Source organism: Natator depressus, chromosome 1 (genome assembly GCF_965152275.1).
Source record: "Natator depressus isolate rNatDep1 chromosome 1, rNatDep2.hap1, whole genome shotgun sequence".
Classification (NCBI taxonomy): domain Eukaryota; kingdom Metazoa; phylum Chordata; order Testudines; family Cheloniidae; genus Natator; species Natator depressus.
In genome coordinates this window covers 195,798,400-195,818,676 of record NC_134234.1, presented here as the reverse complement: position 1 = coordinate 195,818,676, position 20,277 = coordinate 195,798,400, and the positions used below count along the sequence as shown (strand labels likewise).

Genomic DNA, 20,277 nt, shown 5'->3' with positions numbered 1-20,277 from the left:
CACACACACACATTCAGCTTGCACCAGGCACCTACAATCTCTTATCTTTATTATTTGCTTAGTAAAAACCCGGGAGGCATCTGAGTGTTGCAACTCAGTTCCAGGGCAAGCCCATCCTCAGACATGGCTTATCTGGAGGTATCTTATTGTTGCCTCTGGGACTACTGCTTCAGTGGTCCTGAAATAATGTATCCAGCAGCACTGTATTTCATAATTCCTAAGAGGACAAAGACTGTCTGAGGAAATTCTGAAGATATATCCCTTGTTCCATTTGGTGAAAATCTGGTAGGTTCCAAAAGCAAAAAATAGCTCGCTGTCCGTATTTTATGAAGCAGAGCTAAACCACTCCTAGAGGAGGCGGTGAAATAACCTGCAGCGAGGAGAATGAGCCCCACAGGAGACAAGAGAATCTCCTCACTTCAGTTCAAATGGTGTGTGGCAGGAATATCATATATATATATATAGAGAGAACAAAGACGCAACACCAAGAATGCCTGCATTCCTGGTCACCTTTCACTGCAGAATGTGAACTTGCTCACTAAACTCAAGGTATATTTAGGCTTCATTATACAGGCTTCAAGCTAGTCACACTCTTCTTTCCCTTTCTAGATCATTACTTATTAGTGACCGCTTCCCAAACACAATGAAAGGTGGGAGAACTTGTCTGAGTAAATTCCAAAATCTCTTCCAGCTTTTTCAGGCTCGAAATTGTAACCTTCACATTGAGCTTTTTCAAAAATAGCTGTCACGCAGGCAAGGTGGCATGAGTTATGCCAGCAGTACCTCTTATGTAACATACTGTATATGGCAGTACTCTAATGGAATTGTCCAAAACATGTGGTGAAATCCTACAGTTATTTCTCAGTTAAAACTTGATTGATTTCAGCATCTCTATCCAGCATTCATTCTCTCATGTTAAATCACTGAAAAGGATGCTGAAGAGAACCTGTTGAAGTCAATGGGAGTTCCAGCTAGATAAAGAAAGCAGGGTTTGGTTTAGTGGTAACACTATTATGAATTGTGATTGTTAATGTAGAATATGGCAGGGTTTCCTTTCCTCTTTTTTAAAGGATACAAATCTTTAAATGTATGTTTGTCATTTTAGAATTTTCAAAGCAGCTACGTTGTATTTGTGAGTTTAGTGCTCAGAAAGTTTAGCCCTGTGTAAGAAATATTGTGGCTGCATGTCAATTCAATATCCGACTAGGTTCAAATACTAATATCGGTATCTGTTTAAGTTACGTATCTCTTGTTTAAGTGCTTCTGTAATTTTAGTCAGTTGGCAAACACTGACAATATTCTCAGCACTGTATAAGACAGGTATTACGACTGTTTCTGTCTCTGAAAGCTTACCGTCTGGAAAACAGGAACAGAAAGATAAGATTTCCTAGGAGACTCAGATGCATAGCAAATATATTTATCTGTAACAGATACACTATGATCTCACCAAAAGCTCTTTCATAAGGAATAATTGGTTGGACACATTTAAGTGAATTATGGGCTTTGGGGAGAAGAAGTTGCACTTAAAGCGTTATCCTTCCTTGGTCATTGTACTGCATATGCTTTTTCCATAGCTACTAACTCCTAATTGCACCTCTGTTTTCTCTATGTTCTGCTGTTACTGAATGACCTGTTAACAAACCATACACTTCAAAGTACCCAGAACCTACAGTGACCAGGTGTTTTGGTTTTCAACCAGAACACCCAGCTGAAAAGGGAGCTGGCAGCTCTGGTCAGCACCCCTGACTGATTGACTGACTGATTGTCGGGTTGGCGCCGCCGCACAGTGGAGCTGGCAGGCTCCCTCCCAGCCTCCGCGCCACGCGGCTCCCAGGAAGCAGCCACCATATTCCTCCAGCTCCTATGCGTAGGGGCAGCCAGGGGGCTCTACATGCTGCTCCTGCCCCAAGCAGTGCCCCTGTAGCTTCCATTGGCCAATTCGAGCTGCAGGAGTGGTGCCTGCACACAGGGTAGAACGCAGAGCCAGCTGGCTGCGCATCTGCATAGGAGCTGAAGGAGGACATGGTGGCTGCTTCCCAGGAGCCGCATGGCATGGTGGCTGCTTGAGGTAAGTGTTGGCCAGAGCCTGCATGCCTGATCCCCCTCCTGCTCTCCAATCCCCTCGGTCCCAGCACCCTCGTACACTCTTCTTCTCCTCCTCCTCCCCCTCCTGCATCACAAACCCCTCACCCCCTCCTACACCCCAGTCCCCTTAGCGAGCGGGGGGGCTAAAATCCTAAGTAATTTAGCTGGGGGTATCAGTGGCCTCCTGTCAGGGCACTGAAGAAAAACAGAGTCACTGCAAGGACACTATTCCATTGTATTGACTGCAAAAGCCTTTGTACCTGTCTCAATGTGGGGAGAAGTAGAGGATTCTTGGAGCAGTAGGTCCCTCCAGACCTTCCTTCCTTCCCTCCCCATGACCGTCCTCTTTGTGAGAGCAGCAGGCAGACATAGAACCTCCCCAAATCCCCACCAACCCCCTGCCTTCTTCCCTTGGCAGTATAACTGCACTGCTCCGCTGTTAGGGGGTGTTTTGCTTCTGCAAAGGGTGAAGAAGATTTGTCCCTGTGATTTGCATCCCATCTACTGCACATTCATGAGGTACCTTTGTATCCTCACCAAGTGGTAGCAGAGTCTGTTTTGTGCCTTTTCCATTTGCATCTGTTTTAAATGTGTTTGAGTGACCAAGAAAAAAAAACACACTGTGATTATTCACAATAACCTCTGCATTGGCTGAGGAAGGAAACACGTTCACCAATGAGAAAAGGGGACTGTATTTCTAAACTATTTCACAGCACTGCTTGAATTGAGGGGGGAAAGAGACCATTTATTCCCCCCTCCTACTCAACTTTTTTCTTTTTCTAATTCCCCTTTAATTTTCTTCCAACTAGTACCAGTGAAAGGAGTATAAGGCTGGGATTTTCAAGAGGGACTAAAGGAGTTAGGTCGCAACTCCTATATAAAGTCAATGGGAGTCGGGTATCTGGGATAAATTGTTCAGTACTTAAGTGATTTAGGAATCTGTCTCTTTCAAAAGTGACTAAGTCCCATTGAATGTCACGTAGCACGAGTTGATCTTAACACAGGACCAGAGCCTGACGGAGAAGACAGGGCAAACTAAACTTCATGAGGGTGTTGGCAAAGAAGCCGGATTTGAATGGAGACAAGGTGATGAGTATAACAGAGGGGACTGAATTGGCGAAACCTGTATGCTAAGGGGCCACAGAGGGGAGTTCCTTTGAAAAAGAAACCGACAGGAGGCCATAAGGATACATAAATTGCAATTGCCCTACTCTCCACTTAAACATCTCATTCTGGGCAGGTAAATTAAACCAGTTTAAGACCCCCAGACACTTACAGCTACTTTCCCCATTGTTCATAGCATATCTGCATTTGACCCAATATATTTTCCCTCTACTTTGTGGATTAAATTAGAGAATGTCTGGGAAGCTAAATTTATTCATCCTGGCCATTTTTCGGATTGCCCTCCCCCCACCATTTCAATGGCCTTTTTCAAATATTTTAATTAAAAAATGTTATTAAAATAGTGCATCTGTCCACTTAGTGACAGCTGAGTAGGGGTAACACCATAGTAGAATAAAGCATAGGTAATTTGAAACAAGTGAGATGCACGCATAATTGCATTTTAAAATACTTTATTACTTAAAGAACCTAAATCTCCTAGTCTAGAAATTACTTTCAGGTGATTTGATATTCTTACATATAAAACTATTATGTCAAGCATTTAAAACTGTCATCAAACAATATTTTGATATCCCCAAGGGTTTCTTCTGAGCATCCTTTTCCTGTTTTGCATTTAAAATGACATACTAAAATAAGTGCCGGCGATTAAGGAAGATTCATATGTTATATTTTGTATTTTATAAAGGAAACCCAGCAGAACTGTTTGGGGGGATATTTAGTTACAGGAAACCCACTTGCTGAGTCACCCCCTACCCCTTTTCAGTTGAAACAATTAAAATGTTGGTTTTGGTTGGAGCTCAGAAATTCTATTGGATCCAAATGCCTTTCAAACATCTTCACCAGCTGATACCCAAGCTTGAAAATTTTCAGGACTGCCTATGAAGACAGGGCGAGGGCTTTTTCAGGCTCTATATCGAAATATCCTTGAATTCTGGCCAGGTTTCTATCAAGATCTGAACTTTATAGCTTAGGTGTATTTCTGTGCACTGGAACAGGTCAGAAAAAGGGGGAAATGGTAGTTTTCATAATTTTTCACCAAAATTTTGAAAATGTACAATGCTATTCTACTTTATGTACACGTTTCTGAAAAGAGAAGGCATTAATTTTGATCTTCTTAACACAGTGCTGTAGATAAAGCATTAGACTGGAGTCACAATAGCTGAGTTCTGTTCCCAGCTTTGCCATTGACTTGTTGAGACATTGCACAAGTCATTTAAACTCTGTGTTTCAGCCTCCCTTTCTGTAAAATGGGGATAATGATGCTTACTCATCTTTGCAAAGCATGTTGAAATTTATTGATGAAAAGAACTATGTGCTAATTATTCTTATTTTTAGCTATCTGATGAAATATTCAGTAGTTCTTATATAACCAGTTTTAAGAATAACACGGTAGCATCCCTATGGAAAACTCCTATGAAATTGGCTAGAAAATAACCTGTCTTTATACTATTTTAACCAACCTCTCTCTAGAAATGTATAGCTAGGTAATAAGAGCCCAATCCAATTCCTACTGGCGGATCTTTTCATTGGCTTTGACTATATTTTGGATCAAGGTTTGAAAGGCCTAATAAATTCAATAGGAGGTTTCAAACGTTCTGTAGAAAGGATCTCATTGTCTATTAAATTTTTGGGGTTGGATCCTTCAGTTGCACCAAGCTCTCAAAGTTGTGAGAAAGATCTACCTTTCTGCTACCTGGCCCTAAAAGAGGGGGGGAAGACATAGGGCCACTAAGTTACACTGAGTGGGACGGTCAGTGGGGACAGCTCCATTGACTGAGGATTGCACAACACTTTGGCCCTGCCTCTGTATCTGAGGAGGTGGAACAGGTGCAAAAAGTGTGTGTGTGTGTCTCTAACCAAGGCTGAGGACATAGCTCTATATGTTTTTAGAGTTATTTTTATAGTAAGCTGTTGGTTTCATCCCAATTAAATTCTATTGGACCTTTTTCTATAAAAGATCAAAACAATCAGATGTGCTTTTTCCTTCTCTTATAGTGAAACATCTGAGGTATTTACATGATTCATTCTCAACAAATGGATTTTTTTAAATTAAATAAAATAATAATGTATCTTATTAGGCAACAATGATTTTTAGTTCCAAAAGTCACATTTGAGAATACATAATAGTCATGACTGTGGATACTATGAGCTAATGTCTACTTGTAAGAAACTTTTCCATTGAAGCTCAAAATGATGTTTACCATCTACTTGCTGTTACTCAGAGATATTCAACATTAGAGTGACGCTGCTGTGTGATTTTTATACACCGACTCTCTCTCACAGTATGGATATCATAAGTATATAATAATCATGATTCACTAGATTCTAAAGAGCCCTCAGTCAGCCCAAGAGAAAATTACTGTGCATGCTACCCTTCTCAATAGAAAAAAATCCTTTCCCAATGAAGCCCGTAACTGATCCCTCCCTAACCCGAGAAAATATTAACAGAATCCTTTAAACAAGCAGGAGAAAATGCAAAATGTTACACAAAAGTCTAACAGTTACACAAAGAGCTACGAATTATATATATTTTTTTCTCACTTTGAATTTAGGAGATTTCCCCAATGGGGTATTTTCTTTAATTCTTTGAAAAAATCATACTGAGATTGAGTGCAAAGAAGGTTTGTAGTGGAGGAATTTCTACTTGAAATTCAAACAGCATATGGCAAACACTTGAGTAACTTAGCAAGTCCTGTGGAAGACCCAAGTGATTATTTTATGACTGCTTGAGTCTTTAACCAATTGTGTTCAGGCTTAGTCATTGTGGATAGGTCATTTGGAGTGTCAAAACTGGGTATACTTACATTTAGATTTTTGGAAAAGGGCAGTACAGTGGATCAAAGGCACTTGTGGTTCACCTTAAGAGGCCTGGATTCTGTGTCTGCTTTAGGTCAGTGGAGTAAGATATTTTGTTGATTCCAAATCCGCACCTACAAAAAGTTAGTTGTATTTTAAAACATCAGGTTAGAATTTAGACCATAAATAAAGATATGGGCACTCTCAATAACAAATAACATAAAGTATTATCCTTTTTGCACAGACATCAAGAAACATTGACCAAGATTTTCAAATCCAAGTGGCTAAGAAACAGATGGCAATATTCCATTATGTTCTTTACCTCAATAAAAGCACATGACTCTTGTGTGTGCACTGTGCTTGGAAAAGACACTGGTTCTTCAGAGGCTTTGATCTCTGTGTGATATGCTTGGCACCTTGCTGGACTGAACTTGAAGTATGAGGATGCTGGACATTCAGGCAACAAGAGAATGCTAGTATTTAACCACTGAGCTCTCCTTTAATAAAACTGAGCATGCACTGCTTCTTTTTCAGAATGCAAAAGAATTTAAGCCTGTTTTAAGGTAATGGCTTATTGTAATTAATTTTAAGACAAAAATTAATGACAGTAGGTCATTGCCTCTGAAAGTCCCCCATTAACAGTGGCAAAACACTATCGCTCTTGAATTGGATTTTGTGAATTTCTCACAAAAGCTGAGTTACCTGAAAGCTTAGATGTCCATACTGTTGAGTGATGTGTTAGGGGTTTGACCCAAAATCCCCTGAAGTCAATTAAGAGAATCCATCAACTTCAGTGACCTTTGACTCAACCTGTGGATTCAGGCTCAGTCCTGCAAATTACTGAGCACTGACTTCAATGAAACTGCAGATGCATAAGTGCTTTGCTAGATCAAGGTCAGAGAGTTCAGCACCTTGCAGGACTGAGGTCTTAAAAAGATTACAATAATGATAATTAATAATCTCTTCTTTAGCAGCTTAATTTCCATATTCCAGTTAGAGGAGGGCAAGAAACTGATTTTTCCATCCCTCAAAAGCATTTGAGATATTGAAAAATTTTCCTCTCCCAAATCAGATGAAAAGTTAAAATCTGAATTTTTCGGCAACTGATAATCAAAAAATATTTTTGCTTTGGGTCAATCAAAACATTTTGTTTTGTTAATCTTGGAATGTTTAATTTCAATTTTGATCTTCTTTAACTATTTTTAGTCTAAATTTACTAAAATTTCAAAACAAAAAATCATCTTGACATTAGAAACAAATTTTACATTTAGAACATTTCAAAACCGGTCATTTTTGATAATTTTAAAACTTGTTCTCAATATTATTTTGATGCAGGAGATTCATCAAACTGACTCTGTTTCATTAACAGTTTTGGTTTTGATGAATCAGCAGGGGATTTTTTGGTTTAAAAAAAAAAGTTGAAAAATTCCATAGCTGCTCTTATTACAATAAGTAAATGTTTGGTAAATTAGAAAAGCAAACAAATAAGACTCTGCTTCCCACGGATGGTTCATTTTCTAGCCCAATTCCAGCAGAACATTAAGGCTGGCTGCCATGAAACCACATGAAAAGAAATGGAAAACCCTTCTTCCAAGTCTCTAATGTTCCTGGCCCATCTTTACATTGTCAAGAGTCATGAATTTGTTTTAAAATCTGAGTACTAGGAGATTCTATAGAACCAATAATATACTAAAGCTGAGCACTTTTCAAAATATATTTCTTATTTTGTCTCCTTTTTAGCTATAGCACATTACTAGCTATGCAAACATAAATAAAGCAGGGGGGTAAACTCCAGGGAAGGAGAGGAGTTGTTTAAGTTAAGGGCCAGTGTTGGTACAAGAACAAATGGACATAAACTGGCGCTCAACAAGTTTAGATTTGAAATTAGATGAAGGTTCCTAACCATCAAAGAAGTGACGTTCTGGAACAGACTTCTAAGGAGAACAATGGGGGCAAAAAACTTAACTGGTTTCAAGATTCAGCTTGATAAATTTATGGAGGGAATGATCAAATGAGACTGCCTACAATGGCATGGGCCCATCTGCGACTGCTAGCAGCAAATATCTCCGACAGCCAGAGATGAGACACTAGGTGGGCAGGCCTCTGAGTTACTAAGTGAATACTTCCCCCCTTTCTGGCTGGTGGGTCTTACTGACATGTTCAGGGTCTAACTGATCACTATATTTGGGGTTGGGAATGAAGTTTCCCTCAGGTCAGATTGGCAGAAACCCTGGTTTTTTGTTTCGTTTTGGTTTTTTTTTTTTTTTTTTTCTTCCTCTGCAGTGTGGGCATGGGTTGCTTGCTAGTTTGCATAGAGTAAATGGCGGATTCTCTGAAACTTGAAGTCTTTAAATCATTATTTGAGGGCTTCAGAAACTCAGCCAGAAATTAGGGATCACAGGAGTAGGTGGGTAAGGGTCTGTGGCCTGCAATGTGCAGGAGGTCAGACGAGATGGTCACGATGGTTCCTTCTGATCTTAAAGTCTATGGGGAGATACAAATGAAAACCAATATCTTAAAGCATCCCTAAATATATGAAGATTTTGGGAGTGGGCAGAAAGAAAACTCATTCCCAATTTTATATTTTAAAACAGAAAATAACTTGACTTCCTTTTAACTCAAACTTTTTCCAGCCCACTTGAAATATATTTATCCCGTTACAGTTATCTATCTATCTAATCAGGGTTATCTGTTTAGTCTATTTTAGTATAGGCAGAGCTGGTAGCAATTGCTTTTGTTAAGGTTGCCTAATACTTCCCATTATAACACCCTGTTTTCAATTGCTTATAATTTTGCCACACTTTAATCTTTCTGACTGAAATACCCCATTCCAGGTGTCTGCCTCAGACTGATTTTGTTTTTTGAAAGTTTCAGCAAAAATGGCTCATTCTTTCCTGAGAATGAGATTTCTTTTTGTTGAGAGTCTCTAGCATCTTGGTGTTTGGAACAAGAGTTTGAAATGGGGCAAGGGGGATTGTCCTGATGTCAAGAATGTGCTTTTATTTTATCCCTGTGAAAATGCACCCAGATCTGGCCAAGTTATAAGCCTCTGAAAATCACAGGTTGCACATGCTCAGGAGAGACTCATTAGAGTTTGTCAAATAACTTCTTATAAGATTCCATCTGTACTAAGCATGTTCCAGCCTAGGATGGCAGGGACTGAGCAGGACTCTCCATGCAATTATTCCTTCCTGTGTCTGGCACCTAGTCGCAGGAACAGAGAGCAGGGAGTCTGTCATAAGAACATAAGAATGGTCACACTGGGTCAGACCAGTGGTCCATCTAGCTCAGTATCCTGTCTTCTGACAGTAGCCTGTGCCAGATGCTTCAAAGGGAATGAACAGAACAGGGCAATTATCAAATGATCTACCCCATCATCCATTCCAGCATCTGGCAGTCAGACTTAGGGACACCTGTCTCTCCTGTGTTCTCAATGCATCTCCTGCTGGCACGCAGGGGATGGAGCCAGAGAATGGGAGGGGGAGCTTGATAGAAGAGGAGTATTGAGGACAGAGGGAGGGGCTGGACAGCAGTGTGTTTTTGGGGGGGGGGGGGGAGGGTCAGGATGGGGACAGGATCAGAAGTGCCTATAACCACTCCCCTCCAGAACCTGGAATCAAACCCAGAATTCTGAGTCTCTGAATTTCTATGTTCATAAACTGAGGGGTGGTAACTTTTGGTAAATGCTGAGTTTTTTAAATGGATCCTATTGTATATGACCATATACCATAACGAGTAACTTAACCTAGAAGCTAGACACAAAATGTCCTAATCTGTGACAGTGAGTCAAACAGACAGACAATGAGACTTCTAGTCTGTGCAGACTCCGAGATATAGAAAAAGCTTCAGTTTAGTATCCAAACTTTTGGGCACTTATCCAAAGTAATCTGAACCTCCTTTTTGGATTATCACATTGTTGAGGATCTACGGCAAGTGGGACAATTTACCAGACATAGAACAGGCACTGTTCCTCCCTCCCCCATTCAAGTAATAATGTTTATCATCCGAAATCAGAACAAGTTAATATGCAGAAAAGAGTAATAGAAAACTCCCCCAGCCTGGGGTTCAATGGTGTATGTAGAACCTGACTTTCCCAAAGGCATTCTCCTCTTTCTGGCCGAGAATCTCAGCTGCACACAGCTTCCACAGTTGAGAGTGGGGACGACAAGGGAGCCAGCTGCTGCTTCTTGATTCTGGGGCTAGTTCTATGCCAGTCCCATAGCTGGCTAGAGCAGCCTAGCTCTACTTTATTGTGGCTGACTATGGCTCCCCCAAGGGGCCATCTTCCAAGCAGCTATTGCCAGAGCATGATCCCCAACCCCTGACACACCCTCTGTGCTAGGGGTTGCATAGGAGTTGACTGGGGAATCTCCAGCTGGAGATATATGGCTGTTTTCCTGCCTTTTTGTGTCACCTGAGCTGAGCAAAGGGTTAGATTGCTTGTGTGTGTGTGTGAGAGAGAGAGGGTCAGCTTTCAGCAGATAACTTATTGCCTTTCCCCCTCAGCACTTGTGCAGCTATGATTGCATTGCTCAATATACATTGCTACTGTGTTGGAAGTTTTTTCTAAGTGTTCTTTGAAAAATATGCACAGAAAGTTAACATTTAATAGGAGATTAAACTAGTGCATGAAGAGATGTGACAAGACGTTACAAACGCCTGTGGCACGCATAAATCCTAAAGGAATAGCTGTGCTAGGAGTAATATACTGGTACTATCAGGTTATCTGTGTTTAAAAGCTTTCTACTGTACTTTCTTAAAAGTGGAGGGAGAGAATATGGAAGAGAAGATTGTAGAGGGCAGAATCCCCCATTCCATCCCTATGCCAAGAGGCAGCAGAGATGAAAGGAGCTTGAAAAGGGGGCTCAACAGACATCCATTGCCTCTTGCAAACAGAACAAAGATGAGAAAAGTAAAGTCATGTTTTAAATGGACAGAATACAGTATAAACAACGAGGAGTCCTTGTGGCACCTTAAAGATTAACACATTTATTTGGGCATAAGCTTTTGTGGGATATAACCCACTTCATCAGATACCTGTTGTTGTTTTTGCTGATACAGACTAACACAGCTACCACTCTGAAACCTGTCCGAATATAGTATGTGTATTTCAAATAGCCAAGGGAAGAAAGTAACACAAAAGCCAGTGTCACACCCCTTTATCCCACTCAAGGGATAGAAGATAAAATAATGTACAGTACTTGGGTACTTAGTGTGTTTCATCCCTTGAGTAGGATAAAGGGATGCGAATTGGCACCAGTTCTGTCTCATTTCTGGGTCTTGGAGATGCATCTTCTGCTCCCTGATTGCCATTTGCCTCTCAGCCTTATATCCTGCCAAGTAGGCGTCCTCATCTGAACAGCTGAGATACTCAATCCTTTGTATAGTGAATCTATGCTCATTCATTGTTTTGAGCTCCAAAGTTCAGCTCGGGATCTAACCTTGCCCACAGTTTGCAGGGGTTTGGGTCTGGGGTTTGGTTCAGCCTTTCAGAAAGGTGAAAGCCAGTCACAAATTCATTTGGTTGGGAAAGTTTGGATATGACCTGCTCCTACCCCCAATCCAAACTTCCACTGATTTCTCTGAGAGTAGGCCCAGGCCCAAAATTCATGGGTGTTTGGAGCTTTCTAGTTTGAGCCATTCTCTAATTATATTAAGTATCATATCTATATGCATAGATGTAGGAATCAGTTTCAGGACAAAGACATCCTTCCATTTAACTTTTTAAAATTGAAACATTATAATTAAATTAAAGTTTATTTATAATATGAGAAAAAGCTTGTGAGGGTTTCTACTATAACAGAGCTAGACCAATAATGCCAATGACTTTGTCAGCTGCAGTTCATGACAACAGGATGAAGGCTGTCCTGGGTGATTTGGAAAAGAGCATGCAGAGTAGGCAGAGGGCTTGGTCTTAGGGGACAGAACCTTGAGGCGATTCCTCTCTGGTGGACACAAGGAGAAATAGTCATGGGATGTGCGGGAAATAAAAGGGCTTCTGGAGAAGAAACATAAGTACAAGACCACCTGTTTGCACTGTTTCATCTACTAGGTCTATATCTGTAGGTATGTTTTATGTAGATGTGCAACTGGAGAAATGAGGTAATCCTGTTTTTTTTTTTTTGTACTGCACCTTTAATCACTGGGATCTCTCTGCCGGCTGCAAGTGGTAGCTGGGTGAGGCAGCTGATATTTTGTGCTTTCAGTTTGAATTTGAAAGTCAGAGTAGGTCACTAGCCTCTCTCTCTCTCTCTCATGGAAGACAGTATGACCCCGATTCAGCTAACCACTCAAATATTTGTTTTACTGTACTGCATGTGATTAAATCCCGGTTAAGCACATGCTTAAGTGCTTTCACTGAATCAAGCCATCTACATCTTTGTTTCTTTAACCTGAAATAGAAGTAATCTAGATTGAAATACTGTTCTCTCTTTTGTGGGGCAAAATAGGGCCAAATGCAGTCGGGTGCTTACATAGCAACCCTCCCATTGACTTCAGCGGGAACTTTTTTCTGAATAAGAACTGCTGAGGAATATAAGACTGAGTGTGAAGAAAAGCGGGAGGAAGGTGTGTATATACAGCCACATTTTTCAAAAGTGGCACCATATGGAAGATTTTGTAAACTGCACCACAAAATGTATACATCATAGAACTGGTATTTGCACTTTCAACTGTAATTTTTAGTGCTGGTAATAAGCGGATATAAATTGAACATTATTTTTAAAGGGTTTGTAATATTTAAGGGTGAGAATACACATCATTTGCTCTTGTTTGCAAATCACATTCCTTTTTCGGTGTCTTTGCTTCCTTTGCAACCTCTGAATTCCTTCCCCCGTCATAGAAACACACAAACTTTTATGTAACTACAAAAACAACGAGGAGTCCTTGTGGCACCTTGGAAACTAACAAATTCTTTGGGGCACAAACTTTCGTGGGCTATAACCCACTTCAACAGATGCATGAAAGCTTATGCCAAAATAAATTTGTTAGTCTCTAAGGTGCCCCAAGGACGTCTCGTTGTTTCTGCTGATACAGACTAACATGGCTACCACTCTGAAACCTGTTTTATGTAACCGTGAAGCTTTCCTCTAGATGCACACCAAATTCTAGGAGAAGAACACTAGAATTGCTTATGACCGATAAGTCACATTACTGTTTTCTCTCATGGTTTAAACAAAACAAATGAGACGTGGGGTAGAAATCAGTGCAGCTCAAGATCCTTAGTGCTTCATGATCCAAAAACATAAGCATCTATCCAGGTGCAAAACCCTCACTTTATTTATTTATTTTTTTTTTAAAAAGTGTGAAATCAATATAAAGAGGTTTGTACTGAATTTGCAAATGCTGGCAGCATGCAATATTGAAATTATTGTCAAGACTTTGAGATACTGGAACCAGAACCAGGAGTTTAAACAACACAGAGGGAAAGGCATTTTTGCATTTTCTTTTGCAAAAATATATGAAATAGAGTTGAATGCATTTCGCATGACTGCATCTGAAATGATGAGCAAAGTTTCTACCATTGACTGATTATATTAACAGAAGCAGGTAATGCCATGACTGTCACTTTTACTTTAAAAAAAAAAAAAAAAAATTGTCCAGACAGTTACCCTGTTAAACTTATCAGATTTTTGTTCTGAAAAAAGAATTCCACATATTTTGCTCTTTGAAAAGAATCCTGTTAATCGCCTCTTAGAGGTATTTTACTAATGCTTCATACATGTCTTGGTTTGGCTGGATAAGGAAAGGTACCTTGCTTCCTATTTAGTGAAGAGAAACGATAAATAGGATGGGTAACATCAGGCATTGGACTGTGCTTCTGCATGCCATCAAACTAAAACAAGGCATTAATCGTTCCAGGTTATGTGATCCAGTGATAACAATGCCTGTATTGTGAATCACCACTGCATGACCTAAGTTTTCTTGCCATTTAGCATATTTCTTCTTTTTGACCCAATGTCTACATAGAGGAGGCCCAATCCAGCTGCGTGCTGAGTCCCTGCACAACTGCAGTTCTCAAGAGGTGCTCAGCACCTTGTAGTTTGGGCCCAGATTTTGTTCAATGTTAGAAGAAAGCTGTGAGAATTTTTCTAGATGAGCGATGGATGTTTCGGATTTGAACATGAAAGAAGAATAATACTCTGAAGGCCCCAGTTCAGCAAGGTATTTAAGCACACAGGGAATTTAAGCATGTGAGTGATCATTTTTGTGTCCTGGATTTGGATTACTTCAGTGGGACCATTCACATACTTAAAATTATGCACATGCATAAGTGCCTTGTTGAATTAGAGCGAGACCATGTTTTTCATTAGGTATTTTAAACCAATATTAATGATATTAGTCTGACAACACCCTTATGGGGTAGGTAAACATTATCTTTGTTTAAAGGTGGTGATTTGCCCCACATCACACAATGAATCAATAGCTGATCCAATGACTCCTGAATCCCAGTTCCTTGCTCTAACCACTACCAGATACTCTGCCTTTGCAGTTCCTATGTAAAAATCTGACCCCTTCTAAAATGAAGACAAGAGCAACTGTTAATAGTGGCATGTTGCCCCAGTCTGGACAGATTTATATTATAATTTTTTTTTTCATACTGCGCAGAAGAATTTAAACATAGGAACTGGAAACAAAACTTACGCTAAAACAGCAAGAAAAATTAAAGATTAAAATTTCAGAACTAAATGGGTGGTTTTAATGATGCAGCTCCTATAGACTTCAGTGAGTGCATTACATGGATAAAATCGTTCGGAATTTAGCTGTAAAAATCTTAATTTAAGCCAATGAAAGCAAGAAGTTCCTTTTACTACATTTGCCTCATTGTCTCAGAGTAATTCCCCTTTCTTACTCAGTTAACACAGTATTTCATCCCGATCTAAAATTATAAGCACAAAATATATTTCCTTTCATTTGGTTCTAGTAACTTAGAGCTAAAAATCAACAGGAGTTAGGCACCTTGGCACAAGTCTCACTAGATGCCAATCTGCATCTTTAGGTACCTAATACTTTTAAAAAACTGACCCTGAATTCCTTGTGATAAGGCTACTGGAGAAATCAGCAGCTGGCATGTGTGTGTGACTTGCTGACATGCAGGCACAGATGTTACATTTCCTTTAGGCTGTTGGACTCCATAGAAATTCCGTAAAACAATTTATTCTTGTGGCACAATCTGGCTACTTATGAGATATTTACATGGAAGTGACACTCAATCACAGTACCCAAGAAGATGTTAGATGAGTTCCCAAGAGATCTTCAGAAACAATGGCTTATGGCTACGGTGACTTTCCAACAAACACAGACAGGGATAGAGCGCACATCTCCAACACCACAATTCTATTTGAATGGCTCTAGAGTTTCAGAGGAGCACACTGAATTATAGAGTGTAATTAAGGACTCAAGGTGCCAGGAAGCTTAAATGGAGCAATTAGGGTTGTTGAATCTTAATTCTTCTAGGCCTTCCAAGTTAAAATTCTATATCCCTGCATATCTGTGTGTGGGCACACCTGCACATAGCTGTGTGTATGATGGGTCTGTACTCAATGCACCTAGGCTGAGTTTTGTGTTTTGTAATGAAACCTGTGCCCTGGTGTGACTGTTGATTTCTTAGCTGAAATTTTCCCCAGTTCCAACTTTTAAATTGCCCAATACATTAATTGGGTTGACTAGCACCAGTCAATATTGGTCACCTCTGTGAAAGGTACCTCTAAAAAGAAAGATTAGGTGTAAATGATATGGTGGAATTATTGCGGGGTTATTTTTGTATGCCTCTTTAAATAAACCTCTCCATTTCCTTATTTGTTACATTCAACAAATCATCATCATTTTTTATCCCTTTTGGAATTATATCTACTCTTGTAAGGAAAAATTTAGTGAAATGCACATTTTTGATATATCTTAATACTTTCAAGTTATGTGTTTTGATTTTATCTGTTGTAGCCAATATTCGCCAGGTCCAGGTCCTTAACCACAGCAATAGCCAGCTCTGACTGGTACTATCCAACTCTTGCTGTTTTATTTATTTGCTTATTTAAACTACCCATTCTCAGATCAAACACTTCCCTGTCATTGTCTTGAAAGGATAAATTATAAGTACAAGTACTGTACTAACTGCTGGCTAGCCTATTCAAGGGAATTATTGTAGAGATCATAAATACAAATTGAATACTCTTATATTTTTACCTGGTATTCTCATGCAGAAAGATTACATATTGTGTTAACTGCATAGATGACAGGATTTCTGGTGATTACCCCAATTTTTAGTACTGGCGCGCACGCACACACACACACACACACACACCCCCCGCATTCCTCATTGCCAATACCCAGATCACTGAATTGTTGCACAGTAACGTAACTTTACTCACTGGCTAAAAGAGAGAGCTAGCACAGAAACCTTTTGGGCCTGTGGAACCTCACAGCATGTAGAAGAGGTAAAGCCTAACTTTCTTTTCTGTTCTAGTCTCTAAGGCCGCAAATTAATAAAGCATTTGAACTACTCACATACTTAAAATTAGGCATGTGTTTAATAGGAATATTCATGTGCTTAAAGCTAGGCATATGCCTAAATTCTTTGTTGTATCTTAAACCTTAAACCCAAACTGCTGAGAATGAGCAAAACCAGGCAAATCTCAAAATATAAATTGCAGAAAAGTTTAATTTATTTTTTTCAGGAGCATTCTTCTTCTTTTATATGAAATGAAAACTGTTGATCATTACTTACACAAGAGGATGTACAGATTCTATCCACCTCTGGAGTAGGAAATCACACTCCATTTTAAAAAAACATTATATTTATCCCTTTCCATCAGACAGTAAAATGTTTTGGGTTTAGAGAGTGACAAGTTCTGACAGCATATTAAAAAACACCATCCTTGTGAATAAAACCCCACTGTTGGCTGCAAAGGACAAAATCATTCACGCTCTGCTAGCTACTCTTTTTAAGGCAAGCTGTTAAGCGTTTTTCCCCCATTACAGGAAATTAGGAGAATTTTTTCAGTGCTACTATAATGGAGATTGTATCTATCTATCTCCATAGTATCTGAGAGCCTCACAATCTTCAATGTCTTTATCTTCACAGCACCCCAGTGTAGTAGGGGAGTGCTATTATCCCCATTTTGCAGATGGGGACCCAAGGCATGGAGACGAAATAATTTACTCAATGTCACACAGGACATGTGTGGTAGAGAAGGGAATTGAAACTGGGTATTCTACACCCCAGGCTAGTGTGCTACCCCTGGACCATCCATCCTCTCTATAGGAACATCAAACCTGGCCCAAGGTCAACAGGGCAAATACTGGAACAGGGACCTTCGCATGCTTCAAAAGATCATGAAATGTACCCACACTTTTAAACCATATTTCAACTGGAGTGCACCTTGTGGCCTCAGACTAGCCTTAGTGAGCCCTAAGGAATGTATCGGGCGTTCTCAAGCACTGAATTACTATCTATTTTTAGACTCTGTAGTTACTTGTGTGCTGCATATTCTTATTAGCTAAAGTGTTCCTTCCAAGATGGGATTTTTTTCATAATTTCATCAACTCAGAATGATTTATTAGAGAGACTCAGATTAGAATATTTAACAGGTGACTGAGCTGTAATACTATACAAAGACACATCGAAGTGTCTTGACATCGCAGTCATAAGATAAAGTATATTACAGGCTAGAAATGATAGTCCACTCCATCTTGCATTAGTAATACAGAAAACTATTGCCATTGGACTGATTTTAATTAATAAAATGGTCTGGCAAAAGGACAATGTTAAGTGATGTCTCTAAATGAAGCATTTCTTCTCAAATATTTATGCAGCCACGGACAGTTCATATACTGCAGAATACATTAAGTTCTTTCACTTAGTTGAACTCCCACAGCCAATTTAGGAACAAAAGAACGTTGGGACAGGAGCATAGCTAGCAGGCAATTATGGAAGCAATTCGTGCCGTAAAAAGCCAGCAAGAGACCAGAGCTTGAAGGATCGCTGAGACAATTCCTATAAAGATGTGCTAATAATTTGCAGACAAATGTCTAAGTCTGCTATGGACAGGAAGGTTTTGAATCCCAAAGGATAAGACTGTTCCTAATCGTAATCCTCAAGTTTCTGAAGGTACCAAGTGAGTGTAAAAAATATAGATTGATTTCCATAAAAAAGGTAGACTGTAAAATACTGACAATGGTTCTGGTAGGCAGATTAGAAAAAAATCCTGTCAAGTATAATTCAGTTTAACCAAGTAGGATTCAATAAGAACAGGTTGCTATTTAATGATGCTAGACAGTAAGTGACATTTTTAACTTGCATGAATACAAAGTAGAGTCTTACACCAGCCACTTTTGTAGATGGTGAGAAGGGTGAGGTGGGACTACTTGTTCTTAGCACTGCAGCCAACTGAAGTTGGGTGATGGGTTATGTGAATAGAACAAATATTATAACTATATGTGCATGAGAGAAGTAACTGCTAGTGTTAAACACCCCCTCCCCCCATCTCTTTCAATCTTGAAAACACATGCTATATAGGGGCTAAAAACCATTTGCAACAGCAGTTCTTGCTGGGAAACTTTGTCCTTTCCTCCCAGATGAAGACCTAGCTACTATGATCCATACATTTTGTCACTTCCAGGCTGAATTATTGTAGGTCACTGTACCTGGAGCTGAATGTGAAGACAATGCATAGGCTCCAGCCGGCACAGAATGAGGCTGCCTGCCTTCTCCCTGGCTTGGGCCACTATGAGCATATCGGGCCCCTGCTCAGGTCTTTCCATTGGTTTCCAGTCAGCTCTCAAAGCCAATTTAAGGCCTTTGCCCTAAGTTTCAAAGCAATTAATGGATCACGCCCCAAGTATATCCAATTCTGAATTTCAGTCTAGGAACCTCCTTGACAGCTCTGCTCTTAGGGGACAATACAGATTGCAAAGCCCATGACAAAGGGCATGACAGCTGGTGATCGAGAATTCTCCGTCGAAGGAATCCAGCAATGGGAAAATACTTTTGGAGACTATCTGCTGAATCCAGACTGTCTTTAGGAAACACTGCAAAATCTTCATCTCTGAAAAAACCTTTTTGTCATAAGAGAGACACGCATGACACTGACACCCATTTCTACTCAATAAAATCCTACCAACTACAAAAAAAGAGGAAACTAATAAAATCTAAAACAAGCAGAGTTTTGACCCCAAAAAGAGAGAAAATAATCCATGAAGTCCACTAGGGATGTAACTCTTGCTATTGATTTTTACATGGAAGGCACTCAGTTATTATAGTGATACGTGGCAGTATAAAACCCTAAGAGATATGAGAATTTGCCAGAATCCTTGATTACTGGGAATTGGAACAATACAAAGAACTGATGTCTGTAGTTGGAAACACTGCAGCTGACCAGCCCCAATTAAATAGCCTCTCTCTCACTGAAGCTTGTTCGTGACTTTGGTTCCATATCTAATCACTGTATAAGGTTAATTAGGAAAAGTATTAGGGCTGGCCAATGTTGAAGGGATGTTCCAATTCTCAGCGGGATAGTTGGAAGCTTAAGTGGATGCCTGAGAGGTTAAAATATTTGGCTTTGATAACAGTGATGTCAAGGACGTAGTTAATTTAAATTTAAGATTAAGCTTGATGAGGGAAGATGTGTGGAACTGCAGATGTGACACTGATATCAAATACCATCCATTAGGATGAATGCTATTCCCAGGATTCCATACCTATGAACATCTTACCCTTAAATATACCCAGTAATTCCAGATTACTTCTATGATGCATGAGAAAGAAGCCTAAATTGTTTCTGGATGTACTGGAAAGAGGTACAGACGGAGGTGAAGGGAGTTAGTAGTGGTTTGTTTTCCAAAATGTAACATATTACAACATGATTCTTTGACTCTAAAACAAGCACTTTATCAGAGAGAGATGAAAAAATCATCAGTATGTTTCCTACCAGGAAAAAAAAATCCTTAAAGCTTTTTCTTCATTAATTGGCCTGAAGTACAACTTCTTGCAAAGTTCACACACTCAAAGAGCTTGGGCGTGGCGAGCAGGAAAGTAATGCCTTTACAATTCCAAGGCTTCTCTATGGAATGGCTCATATTCTGAGGTAAAGAAGAAAAAATGTGGATGGATTGCAGAGGATTCATAAAGGTATTCAATGTAGTCAGCCTAACATAGACAGCACTAGGTAGGGAGGAAGAACAGAGTTATTAGTTCAGGAGACCACCTGCACCAGATTGCCTATGTGATGTTGGGAAATCTCTTAACATCTCTGTGCCTCTATTTCCTCATCAATAAAA

At 39.7% G+C, this 20,277-nt stretch overlaps 1 protein-coding gene across 1 annotated transcript in view; it reads right to left on the bottom strand.

Annotated features, from left to right (window-relative positions):
- Positions 1–20,277, bottom strand: part of COL8A1 (collagen type VIII alpha 1 chain) — a 115,565-nt gene that overhangs the window by 33,155 nt on the left and 62,133 nt on the right. Inside the window, exon 2 of the mRNA XM_074973509.1 lies at positions 6,012–6,137. The gene's annotated coding sequence lies outside the window, so the exon portion shown is untranslated. The remainder of the gene's footprint in view (positions 1–6,011; positions 6,138–20,277) is intronic.